At 46.8% G+C, this 19,655-nt stretch overlaps 1 protein-coding gene across 2 annotated transcripts in view; it reads right to left on the bottom strand.

Moving 5' to 3' along the window:
* The window catches only part of RALY (RALY heterogeneous nuclear ribonucleoprotein), a 138,727-nt gene that overhangs the window by 73,841 nt on the left and 45,231 nt on the right, over positions 1-19,655 (bottom strand). The window contains exon 2 of one of the 2 annotated variants that reach the window (XM_058036131.1): positions 15,491-15,575. The exons of the other annotated variant lie outside the window; for it this stretch is intronic. The gene's annotated coding sequence lies outside the window, so the exon portion shown is untranslated. The remainder of the gene's footprint in view (positions 1-15,490; positions 15,576-19,655) is intronic. 2 annotated transcript variants of the gene reach the window in all.

Raw genomic sequence — 19,655 nt, 5'->3', positions numbered from 1 at the left:
AGGGCCTGGGGACAAGGGATGGAGGGACACATTTCCCAGGCTGAGTGTGCCCACGAGCTGTACCTGTACCTATGGGATTCCTTCACCACAGGGTCCTGGAGCCAAAATTGAGCCAGGTTTCACTTTGCTCATCAACCTTCCAGCAGCTCGTTAACCCTGCTACACCATGTCCTGCCCTGCATCACACAGGAGGCACCACCCAGGCACCAGGGCCCCTGCAAGAGGAAGGGTTTTCCCCAAATCTCCTTGCAGATGGGTCTCAGCAGGTTTGCACAGCCAGGAAAGGCAAGTGCAGCTTCCTCCACCGCTCCCAGCGCATCAAACCCTCCAGCACTTTAAACTCCAGCATTTATCCTCTGCTTGTGAGCATGAGAAAGAAAATAAAGTTCACTGGAAGACTTGGCTGGGTCCAGATCAAAAACTTTCTATTAATTTCATACTTTTTCCGCACATTACAAAAGAATATCACCTCATTGTACAGTTCTGCAGATTTCACGTGCCATAAAGCAGCATCTCTGTGTGCTCCCAATTTCTGCCTGGCCTTGGCTTGGAGCACCCCTTACCTGCCTGTTTTTATTTACAAGTACAAAGGCAAAGCTCCAGTGCAGCTTTAACCCCCTGCAAAGAGAGATATTGGTGTTTATTTCTAGCTCCTTGCTTGCAGAGAGCCCATGGAGCAGGGAAGAGGTGGCATTCCCAGGGGAAGGCAGATGGATTGAATCCAGCAGCACACAGAGAGAGCCTGGGGTGTTTCACAAAAGAACCACAACTCACAGCAGAGAAGAAATTACCCCAACAGATCCAAACACATCCTGCTCTGTCAGTTCCTGTCTCCATGCAATCTTACAGAGCACTGCACTGCACATGAGCTTTCCTCTCCACAGTTTGAGTTTGCTCAAGTCTCACTCTGAATCTCAAACTGAGTCACTGACTATGGCTGTGCTGTGAGCCCTGATGAAGGAGGAATGATGATGAGGACTCCATGGATATCAGAAGGTTAATTAATTACTTTATTATACTATATTATTCTATATATCTAAATCTGAACCTGCCAAGCACTCAACCCTGCACACACTGCCCAGAATCTCATGACTGTCCCCCAACAGTCCCCACACACACCTGGCCCTGACAGGCCAAGGAAACAAAACCCCATCACTGTGGGTAAACAATCTCCATGTTGCATTCTACTTTGGCACAAACACAGGCACAACAAATGATAAGAATTGTGTTTTCCTCCTCTGAGGTTCAGAGAATGTGAATCCCAGAAATATTCTTGGGAAGAATTGTGCCTTGCTTTTCTCTGTGAAGAGAAATGTGGCTACAGCTGACTGACCCCAAATGGTCTCCAGCTTCTTTAAAGGTTTCCTTTGGCAGCTGGGAAACAAATCCTCCCAAAGTGCTGCACAGTGCTCTGCCATGGACTGCTTGAAGGGTTTGGGTTAGAAGGGACCTTAAAGCCCACCCAGTGCCAGCCCTGCCATGGCAGGGACACCTTCCACTGTCCCAGGCTGCTCCAAGCCCTGTCCAGCCCGGCCTTGGGCACTGCCAGGGATGCAGGGGCAGCCACAGCTGCTCTGGGCACCTGTGCCAGGGCCTGCCCACCCTCCCAGGGAACAATTCCTGCCCAATATCCCATCCATCCTTGCCCTCCTTAAGCTTAAAGCCTTTCCCTCCTCTCCTCTCACCCCACACCTTGGTAAAAAGCAGGGTAAGGTAAGGATGGGTACAATGGGGGCTATTCCTACATAAAAAAGGATATTTCTATACCTGGAGACAGAGGGAGAAGAGAGCCAGTCTCCTTTGCTCATGCATTGATAAAAATTGTCAAAGATGGACAAGGAGAGCTTCTTAATTTGGAAAAAGGGTCAGCAGCTCACAGACACCCACAGATTTCCCTGTCAGCATCAGGGAACTGACCTACCTTCAGGAGTTACAGGTGATCCTACCTCAAGGGCCTAACTCAGCTGAAGAGAGAAGAATGGGAAATGGGGAGAATGAGGAAGAGAAAAGAATAAGAGAGAGAGAACAGAATAAAACCAATGGAATGAACAACTTGCCATGTTCCCCACCCAGTTCTGCTGAGTGCAGCAGCCAGGCCATGGGCATTACAATCCTCCAGTTCCCACATTTTATTCATTTTATTCCCAAACCAAATCTAACCATGCTAACAGCTCACTGTGGAACTATAGGTATTTATAACCAGCCACCAATTAAACCAGTGATGCTGCCTTGGTTCCTCTGAGATCTTCTAAGCTCCACATGACCCATGCAGTGCCTGTTGTACCTCCTCATTTTCCATATGATTACAACATGCCAGGGCTGTTACACTCCAGGATTTCCAGTTTGATGCCCTGGGAGTCAGCAGGTGGAATGAATGACAGAATCATGGAATGCCCTGGGCTGGGAGGGACCCCCAGGATCACTCAGGGCAGCCCCAGCCCTGCCCAGACACCCCAACAGCCCCACCCTGGGCACCCCTGGAAGCTCTGTGGTGGTGTTCACAGGGGTCTCAGGATGATGAGGAAAAGAGATGAGAATCTTGACTCCATGTTTCAGAAGACTGATTTGTTATTTTTTTATATATATTATATTAAAAGAAAATTCTATATTAAAACTATACTAAAAGAATAGAAGAAAGATTTCAACAGAACACTTGCAAGGAATAGAAAAGAATGGAATGATAATAAAATCTTGTGACTGACCAGAAAGTCTGAGACAGCCAGACTGTGATTGGCCATTAATTAGAAACAACCATGAGACCAATCACAGATGCCCCTGTTGCATTCCACAGCAGCAGATAATCATTGTTCACATTTTGTTCCTGAGGCCTCTCAGCTTCTCAGGAGAAAAATCTTAGCAAAATGATTTTTCATAAAATATGTCCGTGACAGAGGTGTTTAAACTCTCCTGGAGCTCTGGCAGCCTCGGGGCTGTGCCATTCCCTGGGGAGCCTGGGCAGTGCCAGCACCCTCTGGGGAAGAGCCTTTCCCTGGTATCCAAAGGACAGGATATATCCAACCACATCCACAGCCAGAGCCACTTTCAGCCCCACCCTTGACACCCTGCTCCTCCATCAGACAGAACCAGCTCAGCTGCCATGGACAGATCCCATGGAAATGGAAATCCCATACAGGAGCACAGCTCTAACCCAAGTATTTTTTAGCAGGAACAGGGAACTCTGTAGATACCACTCTGCTGAGCCTCAGCCTGCTGTGCTTTGTGCCTGTTCTGCAGGGGAACAGGTAATAGCTCATGATCTTGCCTTGCTGTGTGTTTTTAACAAACACATGGTTCCCATCCCTCTGACCTCTTTCCCACTTTTGGGCTCAGCTTGCAAATCACATGGCCACAGATGACAAAATAACCTGAGTATCTGCAGTAATGTGCTTTCCAAAGCCATTGTGGTAATGGCAGGGACTGCTCTGGAAGTAAATGGACCATTTATGGTGGCAAATAAAAGCCCTCAATTCCTCACAGCCATGGAGCAAAGCAGGGGTTCCCTCTTTGTCTGAGCTCTGGGAGCTGGGCTGTGCCAGCCACAGGGCAGCTGAAAGACAGAAGAAAAGTCATTTATTCCCTCTTTCCTTCCACAATTTCCCCAGTGTTTAAATGCAGAGCAGGAAAAAGCTTGAGAGCAGCAGGAGAGCTGGGCTGGGAGCAGCCAGGGCTCAGCCTCAGCTGCACATCCTCATCCCCAGGATAACAGCAGGAATGCAGAGCGCTGGGCACACAGCTCCCTCCTGCTCAGGGCTGGAACCAAGCACAGCCCAGCCCTGGAACTCCTCCCTGCCTGCAGGGAGCTCAGCACAGAATCTGCACCAGGGCATGGCCACCAACCCCTCCCACCTGGATGAGGCTCCCTGGGAAAGGAGATTTTTTCCGTGTGAAAAAAGCATGTATTTTATGATTGGCTTTTTGCAAACATTAAAATGAGTATTATGTGTGATGTGTTATAAAGTAATGCTTTGTTAATTCTCTTAAGTAGTGTGTGAAATATAGTTTTAGGTTATAAAAATTGTTCAAATAGAAACAATGCTATGTAGGATATTTTTTTAAGAAAGGACTCGCAGTGAGATAGCAGCCACAGGACACCTGAATCTTTCAGAGAAAATGAATTTATTGCTCCATTATCAGAAGAAATGAACTTCTTCCCACCTTGAAGGTGCTGCCAGGATTCAGAGGAAGAAGCTGAGACTGCCCAGACAGAATCCTGTGTTTGAATGGAATTTATGCATCATGTATGAGGTGTATGAATATGCAACAGGCTGTTGCTTTTAAGGGTTAATCCTCTGTTAACGGGGTCCTTTTTTTGGGCTTATTTTGCCCAGAAAGAGGTACCCAGACTGTCCATAACTCTTTGTTTTTATTGTCTCATATTGTCCTAATTCAAATTGTCCAAATTATTATTACTCTAATTGTATTATTATTTTTATAACCATTTTATTATTATTAAACTTTTAAAATTTTAAAAACAAGTGATTGGGGTTTTTCACATTCCTTATCACAGCTTTAAAGGGATGGGGAATCACCCAGAGGGAATTTTGAGACATTTAGGGTTGAAGCCAAGCCCAAGCAAGGGAGGGGATCCAGCAAGCAGCAATCCCAGCAAGCAGCAATCCCAGTTTTATTGGGCCAGGAATTACAAAGCAGCAAGGTCAAGAATGGGGGGAAAACTCATCCAAGCAATTCTGAGTGGGAGGGAAGGGTGGGAGATGATGCTGGTGAAATCAAACTGGAGAAATCAATAATGGGAGAGGGCAGAGGGGGTGCAAGGGACACAGGAAAAGATAAATTAAAGGCTTGCCCAGGTGTTGTGATGGCTAGTGAGCAATAAATTAAATTAAAAAGGGCAACAGGGACAAGCAAGGCACTGTGAAAAATTAATTAAAAGGAAGGGAGGCATAACCAAGGCATAAAACATGGGTGCTCCTGGAAGGATTAGAGGAGCCAGGCAATGAAGAGGCTTTGAGAAGTGTAAAAGGAGCCAAGGCAGAGGCTGTGACCACATGGGAGGCTCAGGCAAACAGCACAGACACAATTCCAGACTCTGAGAAGTAGGAAAGCATCAGGGAAAAAAAGAAATCTCCTGCAGAAGGAGATGCTGGAACAGCAAACTTCACTCCTTGGCTTTTGTAGCCAAAATGCAGCAAATGTTGAGTCCCCCCAGCTGGCTCCTGCTGTCCCCTGTCCCTGCCCAACGGAGGGACAGTGTGGGGCACTGGCAGGGGACACTGCCCTGGGGTGTCTGCACAGACACAGCGAAGGGGTGAGGGGGCCAGGCTGGGGCTGGCTGCCCCCAGGGCCCCCCCAAATGCACCCCAGGCTCCCTGCAGGCATCTGTGGCATTCACATTCTCTGGAAAAATCCCTTCACCCAGGGTTTTTCTCCTGGGAAGCTGAGAAGCCTCAGAGAAAAGGAAAACAATTCTTATCTCATTTGCTTCTCCTGTGTTGTGCTCACATGTGGAATGTGTTTGGAGATTGTTTACCCACAGGTGATTGTTCCATTGCATTCTGCTGGGAGTTGTTTTCACTCTTTGGCAATCAGGGCCAAGCTGTGTCAGGACTCTGGAGAAAGTCACCAGTTTTCATTATTATCTTTTTAGCATTCTGTAAGTATCCTTTCTGTATTCTTTAGTATAGCATTGTAGGGGGATGCAGTGTGGGTAAATGAAGGTGGTGTAGAATGTAATCTTTTCCCCAACGAGTTGCAGCTGGACCAATTACTAAAGATTAGGAGCAGGCCTGATGTTAACAGGCCACACCTGTAGCAAAAAAGAACAGTATTATAAAAGAGCGGATTGGGGAGAACTGGAGTCTGATGACTTCTACAAGCACCAGGAAGAGTCAGTGCTTAGAGGAGCTGCCTATGAGAAACATTGAGGAGGGATGAAATTCTGGTGATATGGAATCCTCGCACTATAATGATATAATAGGTCTCTTGATATATAAGGCAACATAGTAATCTTTAACATAATATAGTATTATAAAGTAATAAATGAGCCTTCTGAGAACAGGGAGTCAGATTCATCATCCCTGCCTTCCTTGGGGCATCCCCCAGCTCCTGAGCAGCCCAGGCTGCTGCAGCCCAGCTCAGCCCATCCTGGGGTGGATTCATCCCAGTGCCTGCTGCAGGCTGGGTGTGGGTGAGGCTGCAGGACAGGCACAGACTCGCAGATGGAGTACTGAGCAGGGCTGGGGCACAGGGGGACGCCCTGCTTTCCCCCAGGCCTGGACACTGCAGCTGCTCCACGGTGAACACAGCAGTGCCATGAGCTGCAGAAGGGCTGCTGGGGAGAGAACAGCTCAGACACTCCGCTGGAGCATGGGGGGAGCAGAACTTGCCTCAAGTCCCATTTGTGTCCCCTGCACATCACTCAAGGGCTGCAGCCACTCCCTGCATCACCTGGCACACTGGAAGGTGTCCCTGCCCATGAGAGGAGCTTTAAGCTCCCTTCCAACCTAAACCATTCTGGGATTCTGTGACATGATTACAGGAGTATTTTCAGGCCCTTCAAGCCACGGGGGAAAAGAGAGAATTGGCCAAGTCTGGCTCACACCTGCCTTTAAAGCAGCTTTCTTTGAAATGAACAGGCTGCCTCAGTGCTAAGGAGATTATAAGCACAGACACCTCTGCCAGAGGAGAGAAGAAGGAATAATAAAGGCATTCAAAGCTATGACAAGAAAATGGGGGAAAAAAGAGAAAAATAATGCAGCAGACTTTTTGGATCTAGCAGGAGGGGTACAAGAAAGATCAAGGCACAGCCAGTGACAGGCAAAGCTGGACAAGAACAGATTCAGAACATCTCTATGGGGCTGAGCCACCCAGCCCAGGAGAAGCACAAGGACTCTCCTGAGTCCCAGCAGACACTGAGCAGGCAGGGAAGGCTTGCAGGGAAAGTAGGGCAAGAAATGATGGATAATTAACAACACCAGAGAAAGCTCAGTGGCCCACAAACCTCTCCCCGCCCTGCCAAAGTTCTCCTTGGCTCGGGAGCAGAGCTGTGGGAAGCCGAGGATGGTTCAGTGCACCCCAGCCCTGCAGGCTCAGGGAAACTGGGATTTGAGGAGAGGGGAAAGGGGGATTTCTTCTGGATCTCCACAGCTCTGGGTTCTGCTCCCAGGGAACAAGGGACAGGACAAGAGGAAATGGCCTCAAGTTCTGCCAGGGGGGATTCAGATTGGACACTGGGGAAATGTCTTCATCCGAAGGGTGGTCAGGTGTGGCATTCACATTCTCTGAAAAGAGAGAGACCTAATTCTCTCTCCCAGGATTTTTCCCGGGGAAGGCAGTGAGAAGCTCAGAGAAGAAGAGAAAACAATTCTTACCTCTGTTCGCTGCTCCTGTTTGGCACATGTGCAATGTGTTCTGGAGATTGTTTACCCAAAGTGATTTGTTAACTGGACACCAGTGAAGGTTGTTTGGTTCCTTGGCCAATTGGGTCAAAGTTGTGTCCTGGCTCTCTCAAGACAGTCACAGGTTTTTGTCTCTAATACCTTTCTAGTATAGTTGTAATATAGAATAAGTGTAATACAACACAGCTTAATAAAGCATTTATTCAGCCTTCTGAATCATGGAGTTAGAGCACATTATTCCCTACATTGGGATTGTCCTGATTCAATAGTGAGGCATTGGAAGAAGCTGCTCAGGGCAGTGGTAAAGTCACCATCCATGGAAGTATCCAAAAAACACATGGATGTGGCACTTGGGACATGGTTAGTGATGATCTTGGCAGTGCTGGGTTGTGGCATTCACATTCTCTGCAAAAATTCCTTCACCCAGGGTTTTTCTCCTGGGAAGCTGGGAAGCCTCAGAGAGAAGGAAAACAACTCATCTCATTTGCTTCTCCTGTGTTGTGCTCACACGTGGAATGTGTTTGGAGATTGTTTACCCACAGGTGATTGTTCCATTGCATTCTGCTGGGAGTTGTTTTCACTCTTTGGCCAATCAGGGCCAAGCTGTGTCAGGACTCTGGAGAGAGTCACCAGTTTTCATTATTACCTTTTTAGATTCTGTAAGTATCCTTTCTGTATTCTTTAGTATAATATAGTATTATAAAGCAATAAATGAGCCTTCTGAGAACATGGAGTCAGACACATCATTCCTGCCTTCATTGGGACATTCCCTGCAAATACAGTACTGGGCTAAGGGTTGGATTTGATGATCCTGGAGGTCCTTTCCAGCTGTAATGGCTCCAGGACTCTCTGAGGAGATGCCCCATGGGAGGTGAACAGGATGCACATGTCCTGGCTCCCCACAGCACAGCAAACCCAGGAAAAGATGGAGGGGATGAAACAAGGTTTGATTACAAGGATTTCCCCAGTATACAACAGCAAAAACAGGCAAGAGACCAAGGCTGCCATGGTCCCTTTGTGTCTTTTCTCTTGGAAGGGGGAAGGAACAGCCTACAACCAAGTGTTTGTCCCAAACAACCACAGAATGTCCTGAGCTGGGAGGGACCCCCAGGATCAGCCATGGCAGCCCCAGCCCTGCACAGACACCCCAACAGCCCCACCCTGGGCATCCCTGGCAGCTCCTGGAGCTCTGGCAGCCTCGGGGCCGTGCCCATTCCCTGGGGAATCCCTACAGAGGAAAGCTGGGGACCCACATCAGCCAAGGTTGCCCAGCACATCCCAGGGTCAGCCTCACTGACCATGTTTCCAGTGGAACCTCCACCTGTAGTAATTACATATCCTCTGAACACAGAGAGACATGGTTCTCCCAGGAAAATCCTGGGAAGCTGTGGGAAACTTAGAGGAAAGAATTCACAGAATTATTCTCTCTCTTTCTGTAACCATTGTTTATAGCTATGGTTCTCCAGAGTGTGCTATTCATAGTTCAATGTGGAATTTCTCTCGGGGTGTTCACAGGGGTCCCAGGATGAGGGAAGAGACAAGAATGTTGACTTCATGTCTCAGAAGGCTGATTTATTATTTTATTATATATATTATATTAAAACTCTACTAAAAGAAGAGAAGAAAGGATTTCATCAGAAGGCCAGCAAGGAATAGAAAAGAAATGGAATGACAATAAAATCTTGGACTGCCCATAGAATCTGAGCCAGCTGGGCTGTGATTGGCCATTAATTAGAAACAACGACATGAGTCCAATCACAGATGCACCTGTTGCATTCCACAGCAGCAGATAATCATTGTTTACATTTTGTTCCTGAGGCTTCTCAACTTCTCAGGAGAAAAAATCCTAGCCAAAGGATTTTTCATAAAATATGTCCGTGACAGTCCACCAATAGGTGAGAGAAGATTCCTAAAGGCCAATCAGGTCTTAGGTCCACCATTGTTTCCATAAGAACTGTAGATTTCTAATAATAAATGCCTTTTCATGCCTTCTGATGATGGAGTCTCTGTATCACCTTTGGCTTTCCCTGATACTACTGCAGTGATATTCACCCTCAGGAAGAAACCAAAATTAAGGATTTTAGCAGAGAAAAACCCCAACATCCCGTGTCAGAGGCTCATCCAAACACAGGGGGGTGGCAGCATCTCCCTGCTCTGGGTGGCACAGCCCAGCCTCTCTCATGTTCCACCACAGCTTTTGTCACAGCGCTGCCTGGGAAAGGTCAGTGCCTCAGGGAAGCAGCACATCTGATGATGAAATGGCAAAATAAGCAACTTTTTGGCTTGTTTCCTGAAATCTCCAGTTCAGGCCGAGCTGGAAGCAAATCTCAGGTCTGGATTCCTGTAGATGAAGGATTGTGGCCACCTCACTGCATATCTTTTCTGCATTTCTTGCTAACCCTTCTTTGTCTCCTTAAAAAAACCCCTCACACACATGCTCACATGTCACATTTGATGCATCTGCCAAGGCCAGAGCCATCACATCCCATCCAGCACACGTCAGTGCAGCCTTGTAAGGGGAAGCTGAGAGAAGATGTGCAGGGAGAGCTATTTTTGTACCTTCATTTTAAGGCACCCCCTTGACTCCGTCCTTTCTGACTCACATTCCAGCTCCAGAACTGAGGAATGCAGCCACAAAGCTGCACCAGGCAGGAGAGGATGTTCTGCCAATATTTTCACCCAAAGTTTGAGCACAGCCACAGCAGGAGGAGGGATTTGTGCCATCATCTGTCTGGTGTTTGCACAAGCAGTTACTTGAGAAAAGATTTTATATTTTCCACTCACATATTACCTTAATCTGATTTAACCTCCAAGGTTTGAGAGGTTCTGAGCAACAGATGATTTCCAAAAGGAAATCCAGGAATGAAAAAAGAAAAACAAAAATCCTCCAGTCAGATCATTTAAACTGACATTGTATTTCAGTAAGATCAAGATTTGAGAAAACTGATTCATTAAGAATCACTAGCTCAGCTATTGAAAGAATCAAACATTTGGGTTGATCACAGAAACCAGCTCAGCTCTAGAGATGAATCACTGGCTTAAGAAGGTGCTTTTTAATCCACGGCTTTCTTGGGGCATGGGAGTTTTGCTTGAATGTACAGGTTAACAATTCCACATGTGCTCCAGTTTCTGTGCCTGCTCCAGGTTTTATGTCCCAAAGCAGGAGTGGTGCAATGCCCTACACTGTCACAGACATCTTTTAGGAAAAATCCTTTCCTTAGGATTTTTCCTCGTGAGAAGCTGAGAGGCCTCAAGAACAAAATGTAAACAATGATTATCTGCTGCTGGGGAATGCAACAGGTGCATCTGTGATTCGCCCATGCTGGATGTTTGTAATTAATGGCCAATCACAGCCCAGCTGGCTCAGAGAGCCCAAGCCACAAACTTTATCATTCCTTCTTTTTCTATTCTTAGCCAGCCTTCTGATGAAATCCTTTCTTCTATTCTTTTAGTATAGTTTTACTGAAATATATATCATAAAATAATAAATCAAACCTTCTGAAACATGGAGTCAGATCCTCATCTCTTCCCTCAACCTGAGACCCCTGTGAACGCGGTCACAGGCAATCTTTCACAGGAGCCAGCTCAGAACATGAGTTTTACCTTTAAAATTTTCTTTGTGTCTTTGAATTTTTTTTTACAGAAGATAAAGATTGGGGAGAGTGCATTTTGCGGGGAATTTCTGCTTGCGCCCTCCTCAGCCTGGTTTCTGTTGGCTCACAACTCCTGTGGAGCCTCTAGAGTGAGCTCCCAACTGAGTGGTCTGTGAAAAATGCATGTATTTTATGATTGGCTTTTCCCAAATATTAAAATGAATATTATATGTGTTGTGTTAGAAAGTTATGCTGGTTTAATTCTCTTAAGTACTGTGTTAAATATAGTTTTAGTTTATAAAAATTGTTAAAATAGAAACAATGCCATGTAGGATACTTTTTTTTAAAGAAAGGACTCGCACTGAGACAGCAGCCACAGGACACCTGAATCTTTCAGAGAAAATTAATTTATTGCTCCATTATCAGAAGAAATGAACTTCTTCCCACCTCGAAGGCGCTGTTAGGATTCAGAGGAAGAAGCTGAGACTGCCCAGACAGAATCCTGTGTTTGAATGGGATTTCTGCATCATGTATGAGGTGTATGAATATGCAACAGGCTGTTGTTTTTAAGGATTAATCCTCTCTTAACGGGGGTCCTTTTTTGGGCTCGTGCTGCCCAGAAAAGGTACCCGGACATCCCTAACTCTTTGTATTTATTGTCTCATATTGTCCTAATTCAAATTGTCCAAATTATTATTACTCTAATTGTATTACTATTTTTATCACCCTTTCATTATTATTAAACTTTTAAAATTTTAAAAACAAGTGATGGGCGTTTTTCACAGATCCAACCCTGATTCCCTGACAGAGGCACCTCGGGCACAGAGGGGAGCTCAGTGCTGGAATTTGGCTTTTTTAGGCTCAGCCACGAGCCCTGTGAGGGTCCCATCCCACAGCCCTGGGCACTGCAGCCCTCCCCAGCTCCTGTCCCTGCAAGCTCCCAGGCTCTGCAGCCTCCTCCTGACCTGCTGTTCTCTAAATTAAGCAGCTGTCAGATCCCTTCCTTCCTTGGCCCACGGGGTGCTAAGAAGGTCACCACAGACGGGAGCTTAAAGGGCTGCCAGTGCCCCCCTAATCCTGGCCAGGCTGGACTGCCCTGACAAGGACCTGAGCAGGTGATTAGAGCCTGGAATATCTGTGCTCAGAGCCCTGCTGGCCCCTCCACCCACACAGAACATTTCAGAGCATTCCATCCCTTTTTGGCTGAGGCACCCAAGGATGCTCCTCTGTGTGCTCTCATTGAGGGCACTCCCAGCCCTGTAAGGATGGACTCAGTACCAGCTATTTCCAACACTATTCCTGCAATAATGGGCATTTTCATCAGCCTCCCTTGTTCTCCAGTCACTCTCTGTGTGCTTCTCTAACTGCCTCAATGACAGGTACTCCCCCACTGAAATATCTCCCAAGGAACAGGGAGCTCTGCAGCTCCTTCTGGGATCTGCCTTTATTCTGGGTGCCACAGTTAAGTGCGGGGAGAGGTGAAAAATGAAAGAGCAAATCATCAGGCAGCAGTGTTCAGGTGTCAGGAGTCCTGAGGGAGGGAGGAACTTGCTGGATAAAAGACAATTCCCTCCACTTACAGTAAATACCTTGTACAAAAAGAAGGGTCCACAGTTCAAAACTCTACTGAATATGCCAATAACCAAAACAAAATTTGGAAACATTTCTGGCATTGTTCTTTGTAAAAATGTTTTCAACAGTAAAAATCCATGGATTTCTTCAATGCTGCTGAATCCTACAATTTCATTTGCTGAGTTAAATCCTGGTCTGTGGAATTAGGGTTCAGTAGCTGTCTTTGCCATGCAGAACAGGGGTTTTAGTCAGGTCCTTTGTTCAACCTATCTGTGTGCCAGAATATTTTGTGTCAGAATATCCTCACTACCATCACAGGCAGGTACACTAACCTGGAACAAAAAATGGTTATAGACAAATCTGATCAAACCCAAGTTCCCTTTCTCCCTCGCCTGCTTCATTTTGATTTGAAGAAGTTCAGGTGAGCCTTTTCCCTGCTGTTATTTGGAGTTTCCTGGATTAATTTCCAAATAAGATCCTTATTTACTGGGGTGGTATCTCCAGGGGTCCATCACCAACAGCACAGCTCCTGCCTCTGTGATAAGAAGTTTTATCCGATCAGGTTTGTTTTTTCTCTCTTCTATGCAATATCCAAAGGCACACTCCAGCTGTGATGCCAATGAAAAGCCAAGTTCTGCAAACCCTGCTGAACTGGAAACTGAGGACCCACCCCTGGAAGTGCCCACAGCCAAGTTGGAGCAGCCTGGGACAGTGGAAGGTGTCCCTGCCCATGGCAGGGGGCACTGGATGGTTTTTAAGGTCCCTTTCTAACTCATTCTGTTCATCTGTAATTTCTGCTTTAACCATCTGCCCAGGAGATGGAAGAGAAACCCACTGCTAAAACCACACTGCTGCATCTTCCTGCCATGTGCTGAGCACAGAATGAGGACGCCCTGAAATCTTCACCCTCTGCTGAAGCAAACCCCAGCTTTCACTGCCCTGAAGTCCAAGGAAACTCCCAGCAGAGCAGGCAGAGCCCTCCCTGACCTCGGGGCTCAGCAAGCACAGCAAGTTTCCAACAGGCACAGCCATTCCCAGCAGCATTTCCCAACCCTCAGGTCATGCTACCACTGCACTGATCCCTAAATCCCTTCCCATTGCTCCATAAAGCCTCTGCTTCACAGAGGTGATTTCAGCTCAGCACCCTGGCCAAGCTAGGTGTGGGGGATGTCAAACTTCCTAAATTGTGGGGATAGGAACTCCTCTGTCCTGCCCTAAGCACTGACAAACACAGCCCCAGTGCAGGGGAAGGGTAGATATAATCCAATTGTGTCAGGAACCCACGTCTTAAAAAAGGAACCCACTAGGCTGCGGCAAAATATCCAAATATGGATAACATTGTAACCAGACCAGTGAAGAGATTTTTGCTTTTATTTCCAGAACATCAGTCTCAAAATACAAAATGGAGACATGACAGCTCACTGATCCACACCAAAAAATGTCTCCCCCGGGATAGCTGATACAGAAATACATAAAATCATCTCAGTCTAGATTTCAGCCAATCACACACAGAAAACACATATTGACAAGCATTCTATCCAATCTTATAAAACATACGTAATCGTAGCTAAAACAAAGACTAGTTCATAAGAGACAAAGAACAAAGTTCTATTCATGCTAACCTCTAAAGATATACATTAAATAACCTTGTTGCCATCCTAAAGCAAATTCTACAGAGGCCTATTGTTTGTCACGTCTACTGCTTGGGAAACTTTTCTGCTTGCATGGGAAACTTTTCTGTAATGCTAATAAAACTCCAATCTAAGGCCTACATACTTTTTTTTTTAACCATTTCCTAAAAACCCTTTAACTTTATGGATTCCAACACCCCAGCAAGGAAACACCAGGAGAATGTTCCCTCCCAGCCCAAGGGGCAGAGGCAGCAGCAGAGCTCTGAGACTTCCCTGGCCCCAGCCCCACACAGCAGCAGCAGCAGCTCTGCACCTTGCCTGCCCCAAGCACAGCACTTCCAGGGATGGTTTTAACTTTGATGTTTTCCAAATTCTCTGCTCTGTTCAGGTATGTAACTCTGACACTTCCTATTAGGTGTCAGCAGGTTCTCTTCACAGTTTGACAAAGCAATCCCTCCCCAGCTGGAGAATCAAGGACAACCTTTACCCAAAGAGCACAAACAATGCAAAGAGAAGGGGGCAAGGCAGGGGGCTGAGATTTCATGATCTGGAGCTGCAATTGGACAGCTGAACCCAATATGTAGATGAACCAAAACTGATGAAAGTGTAAAAACTCCTGACCAGGATCCATCTTAAATTCAGTCCGGGTGCAGCCCTGGCCGGGTTCTTGTGCTGTCCCTTTAAGGCCTTGCAATAAATCCCTATTTTGTCCATTTAGCTCTGTCTAGTCTCTGCTCTAGATCAGCCTTTTAAGGCACCTCCACCTGCCTCTCCCTGCCTGCCCTTGCTCTGGGATGAGCCCAGCAGGGTTCACCTCCAGCTTATCCCAAGCACACTCATTTTCACCTCCCCATGACAAACTGCAAACAGAACTTCAGCAGCAACACAGGCAATGAATGTGACACGCAGACATGCCCAAACCCGTGTCCAAAACAACCCACAGGGTGTAATTACAGACTCAAAAACAGAATTAAGCTGGGAAAGACCTTTGAGATCCTGGAGTCCAACCTCTGACCCAACACATGGCACTGAGCGCCACATCCACACCTTCCCTGACCACCTCCAGGGACGGTGACTGCACCACTGCCTGGGCTTCAAGTGACCCAAGCCCAGCCCCAGCAGCACTGGGGACAGGTTCTCAGCACACCCACCAACCTCTGGCTCCTGAACACTCACAGCAGCCCAGGGGAAGGGAAATCAGCCTCTCCCAGCAGGCACCAAGGGAGGAACCCTCAGAGTGCCCCAGAACCAGGGTTCTGTACAGCCCCTCTCCTGCCAGGGGGGTGCTGCCCCAACTCCCAGGGCTGTGCCCCCCCAGGAGCACCCCAGAGTCACTCACCAGGGCTGGCTGGGCCCCCGGGCTCTGTCACTGTCCCCGTGCCCGCAGCGGCAGCGGGCGCAGCTCCTCTCCGTGCCTCTTCACCCTGCAGGAAGCAGCACATGCAGGAGGGTGAGCAGATAATCCACGACTTTCTGGGAGCTCTGCAGGGCTGGGAGCAAAGCTGCTGCTGCTGTCTGCAAGGATCGGAGCTGGGACTTTCTGAGCTAAGACTCTGAGCTGCTTAGCAGGGAGCTGGAAGCAGAGCAGACAGGGGTGGTTGTGTTCCCAGGGCTGAGCACTGGTGGGGTTGGTTCAGGCTGGCTCAGGCACCAGAAATCCCACAAAAACTGCTCCATCGGGTTAATGCTAGCACAGGACAGGGATGGAGGCAGGCAGGAATTTTTGGTCACCATAGCTGAGGGAAAAACCAGAGTTTCTTCTATAGGACGTGAAATAACATAATGTGGACATGCCGCTCTTCCAAGGTGAAAACAGAATTCTTAATTTTTGACTCTAACATTTATAGATTTCCAAAAGTGACAGTGGATTGGAGGGTGACAGTGCCACCTCTCCAATGACACTGGACAAACCAACAGCCCATCAAAATTTTCCTCTTCCATAAAAGAATGCAAAACAATGAATTATTAACATAAAGTGTGTGAGAAAGTTTGCTACGAGAATGTAAACATCAGAAGGTTTAGAAAAAACTTAAAGAATCAAGACAACAGTGAAATATCCCACAGTAAAACTTTTTCATAGTTTTGTTCATTTATTTATTTCATATTTGGAAAATATTAAATGTTGAAACTGAAAATTTTACTTTGAGTTAGGCCACGGGAGACAAAACAGGGAGGAACCCCCTTTAATTGATGCACTTTAATTAACTGCCTGCTTTGTCAAAGCCCTGCTCCTGCATTCTGAAGCAAATTCCCAGCTTTTCAAAATAAACAATACCTCAATTTGGCTTCAGTCTTAACTGATCTTCAAATGTCCCATTTTCCTGGATCCATCCCCACAGAATCCCAGTGAGGTTTGGGTTGGAAGGAACCTTGAAGATCATCTTGTTCCAATTCCCTGCCACGGGGAGGCTGCTCAGGTCCTTCAATTAGCACCTCTGAGCCCATCCCACGCTGGGCTGGGTTTCTTCAGCCACAGAGCACATCAGCCACCTTTCCTGACCCAGCTTTTGGGCAGGGATGCGCTCAGCCTGTGCTGGGAGCTGCCTCTGCTCCCACCTCTCTCCTGGGAGCAGGATGTGCCTTGCAGGAGGCAAACAGCACAAGAATCTCCTGTATCACAGACAGGAAACCCTAAACCAAGGCCAGGATAGGTTTTCCTGTTTCACTTCAAGGGGCAGACCCAGCTCCCCATCGTCCCTAATTTTATATCTTGGCATCTCCATCTTCTGCCTGTGAATTCTCTCCTGCTGTCACAAGGTCACCAGGCCAGCTGGAAAGCCATTTTTCACACCCTGGCTAATCCAGAGGCACCTGGCTGCCTCCTGCCAATGGCAAAATGCTGACAACAATAATAATTAGTGGGCAGCAGGACCGTGGCTGGGTGACAGCACTGGCCTTTACTGCACCAGCCAAAAATTCAAGGGATTCAGGAGCAGCTCCTGGCTCTTCCCCAGGCTCCTTTTGTGACCCTGAGCTCCATCTCTGTGCTCTGAGGTTGGTAACACTTCCCAGACGTGGCCATGCAGGCAAATTAATTTATGGTAAGGAAATAATTCATTAGGATGTGAACAAAGGTCTGTTTAGAATAAAATTGTAATTTGCTTAAGCTTTTCACCACATTTGTGCATTAACTGAATATTCCCAATATTCTCACAATGTCTGTCTGAGCAGATTGAGTGGAACAGGGTACCCAGAGCAGCTGTGGCATCCTTGGAAATGTCCAAGGCCAGGCTGGACAGGGCTTGGAGCACCCTGGGACAGTGGAAGGTGTCCCTGCCATGGCAGGGGTGGGATGGGAAGAGCTTTGAGGTCTCTTCCAGCTCAAAGCACTCCCTGATTGTGAGAAATGATGCTCACTTCCCAAATTTAAAAGGTTTATTAAAATCTTATCAAAAATACAACAGAAGACTGAATAGAGAAAATATTACAGCACCAGGAGCAGAGGATTTTCCCCACCATGTGCTCATCCACACCATGGAGATTTCACCTTTTAACCCTTTAGCTCCTTCCAAAGTTCTGTCCACTGGCTCCTTTTCCCTGTCCAGTGGTGGAGTTCACTGCCTTAAATCCTGACTGGAGCTCAGGTGCTGCCATAGTGACAAACTGACCCTCCCAAAGGTCCCAAACCCAGGCCAGCCCTGATAACAACACAAGGGGGTAAAACATAACTATAAATCTATAAAACTTCTCTGAACATATACAGGATATTTGCCTTTTAATTGTGAGAGTCCACCATGGCATCACTCATCTGTCACACTGTCTCTGTGAAATGTCCAGGGCCAGGGGATGCTCTGCAGCAGGAGGCAGGTCAGGAGGGGTTAACTCCCCCTCACTCAGCTGGTTCTGTCATGACACTGATGAAATCCCCCACAGGACAATGCTCCATGGACCAGCACCCATTCTGCAATCAGATCAGGGCTGGCAGAGTGCCCTCCCTGTCCCAGGCAGAGCACAGGCACCCCTGGAGCCCAGCTGAGTCACAGAATTCCCACAATGACCAGGTTGGAAGAGACCTTCAAGACCATCGAGTCCAACCCAGCCCCAACCCCTCACCCAAACCCTGGCACCCAGTGCCACATCCAGGCTTTGTTAAACACACCCAGGGATGGGGACTCCACCACCTCCCTGGGCAGCCATTCCAGAACTTTATCACCCTTTCTGTAAAAGCTTTTTCCCAATCTCCAGCCTGTATTTCCCTTGGCACAGCCTGAGGCTGTGTGCTCTGGCTGTGTCAGTGCTGCTGCAGACAGAGCCCAGCCCCAGCTGAGCACAGGCACCTTTCAGGAGCTGTGAGAGTGATGGGGGCAGCCCTGAGTCTCCTTTTCTCCAGGCTGAGCACCCCCAGCTCCCTCAGGGCTTCCTCACAGGGTTTGTGTCCCCAGCCTCATTGTCTCCTCTGGATGCTCTCAAGCTGCTTTCCCTGCATCCCTCCCCAGCACTGCCCCTGCCTGTGGGCACCATGCCAGCCTCCAGACACCCCCAGCTCAGAAAGGGAATGAGAAAAATCCCAACCAGGCAGATGGTTTTCCCTGCCTGTAAAACAAGAAGGGGGCTTGTAGCCCCACATTTCTCTTCACAGAGAAAAGCAAGGCACAATTGCTCCCAAGAATATTTCTGGGATTCACATTCTCTGAACCTCAGAGAAAGCAAACACAATTCTTATCATTTGCTGTGCTTGTGTTTGTACCAAAGTAGAATGCAACATGAAGATTATTTACCCAAAGTGAGGATGCTTTGTTTCCTTGGCCTGTCAGGGCCAGGTGTGTGTGTGTGTTGGGACTGTTGGGGGACAGTCATGAGATTCTGGGCAGTGTGTGCAGGGTTGAGTGCTTGGCAGGTTCAGTTTTAGATGTAGAGAATAATATATAATACATAATACATAATACATAATACATAATATATAATATATAATATATAATATATAATATATAATAATAATGTATAATATATATAATATATAATACATAATATATAACATATATAATATATAATATATAATATATGTTATATAATATATAATACATAATATATAACATATAATATATTATATATATTACATATAATATATAATGTATAATATTATTGTAGATGATATAGAATTTATTATTATTATTATTATTATTATTATTATTATTATTATTATTTTTTAGTATTATATAGTATTATATATATTATATATATTATATAAGTATAATATAGTAATTAATTAGCCTTCTGATATCCATGCAGTCAGATGCACCATTCTCTCCCCTTGGTGGGGCTATCACGGCATTGCCATAGGGGCTCAGTGAGCAGGGCAGTGTCTGCTGAATCCCAGCACACCAGGACAGCCCAGAGACAGGAGAGAGGAAAGAGAAGCCCTGAGCAGCCTGTCAGAACAGCAGCAGTGGGGATAATTGGTTTGTACACATTCCTCCCCCACCCAATTACCAGCTCAGTTTGGTGGTTGATTGCACAGCTCTCTGGGCCAGCAGAGCTGCTGCTGTTTCCATTCCTGCACACAT

Source organism: Melospiza georgiana, chromosome 17 (assembly GCF_028018845.1).
Source record: "Melospiza georgiana isolate bMelGeo1 chromosome 17, bMelGeo1.pri, whole genome shotgun sequence".
Taxonomy (NCBI): Eukaryota; Metazoa; Chordata; class Aves; order Passeriformes; family Passerellidae; genus Melospiza; species Melospiza georgiana.
This window is presented reverse-complemented; position numbering and strand designations above follow the sequence as displayed.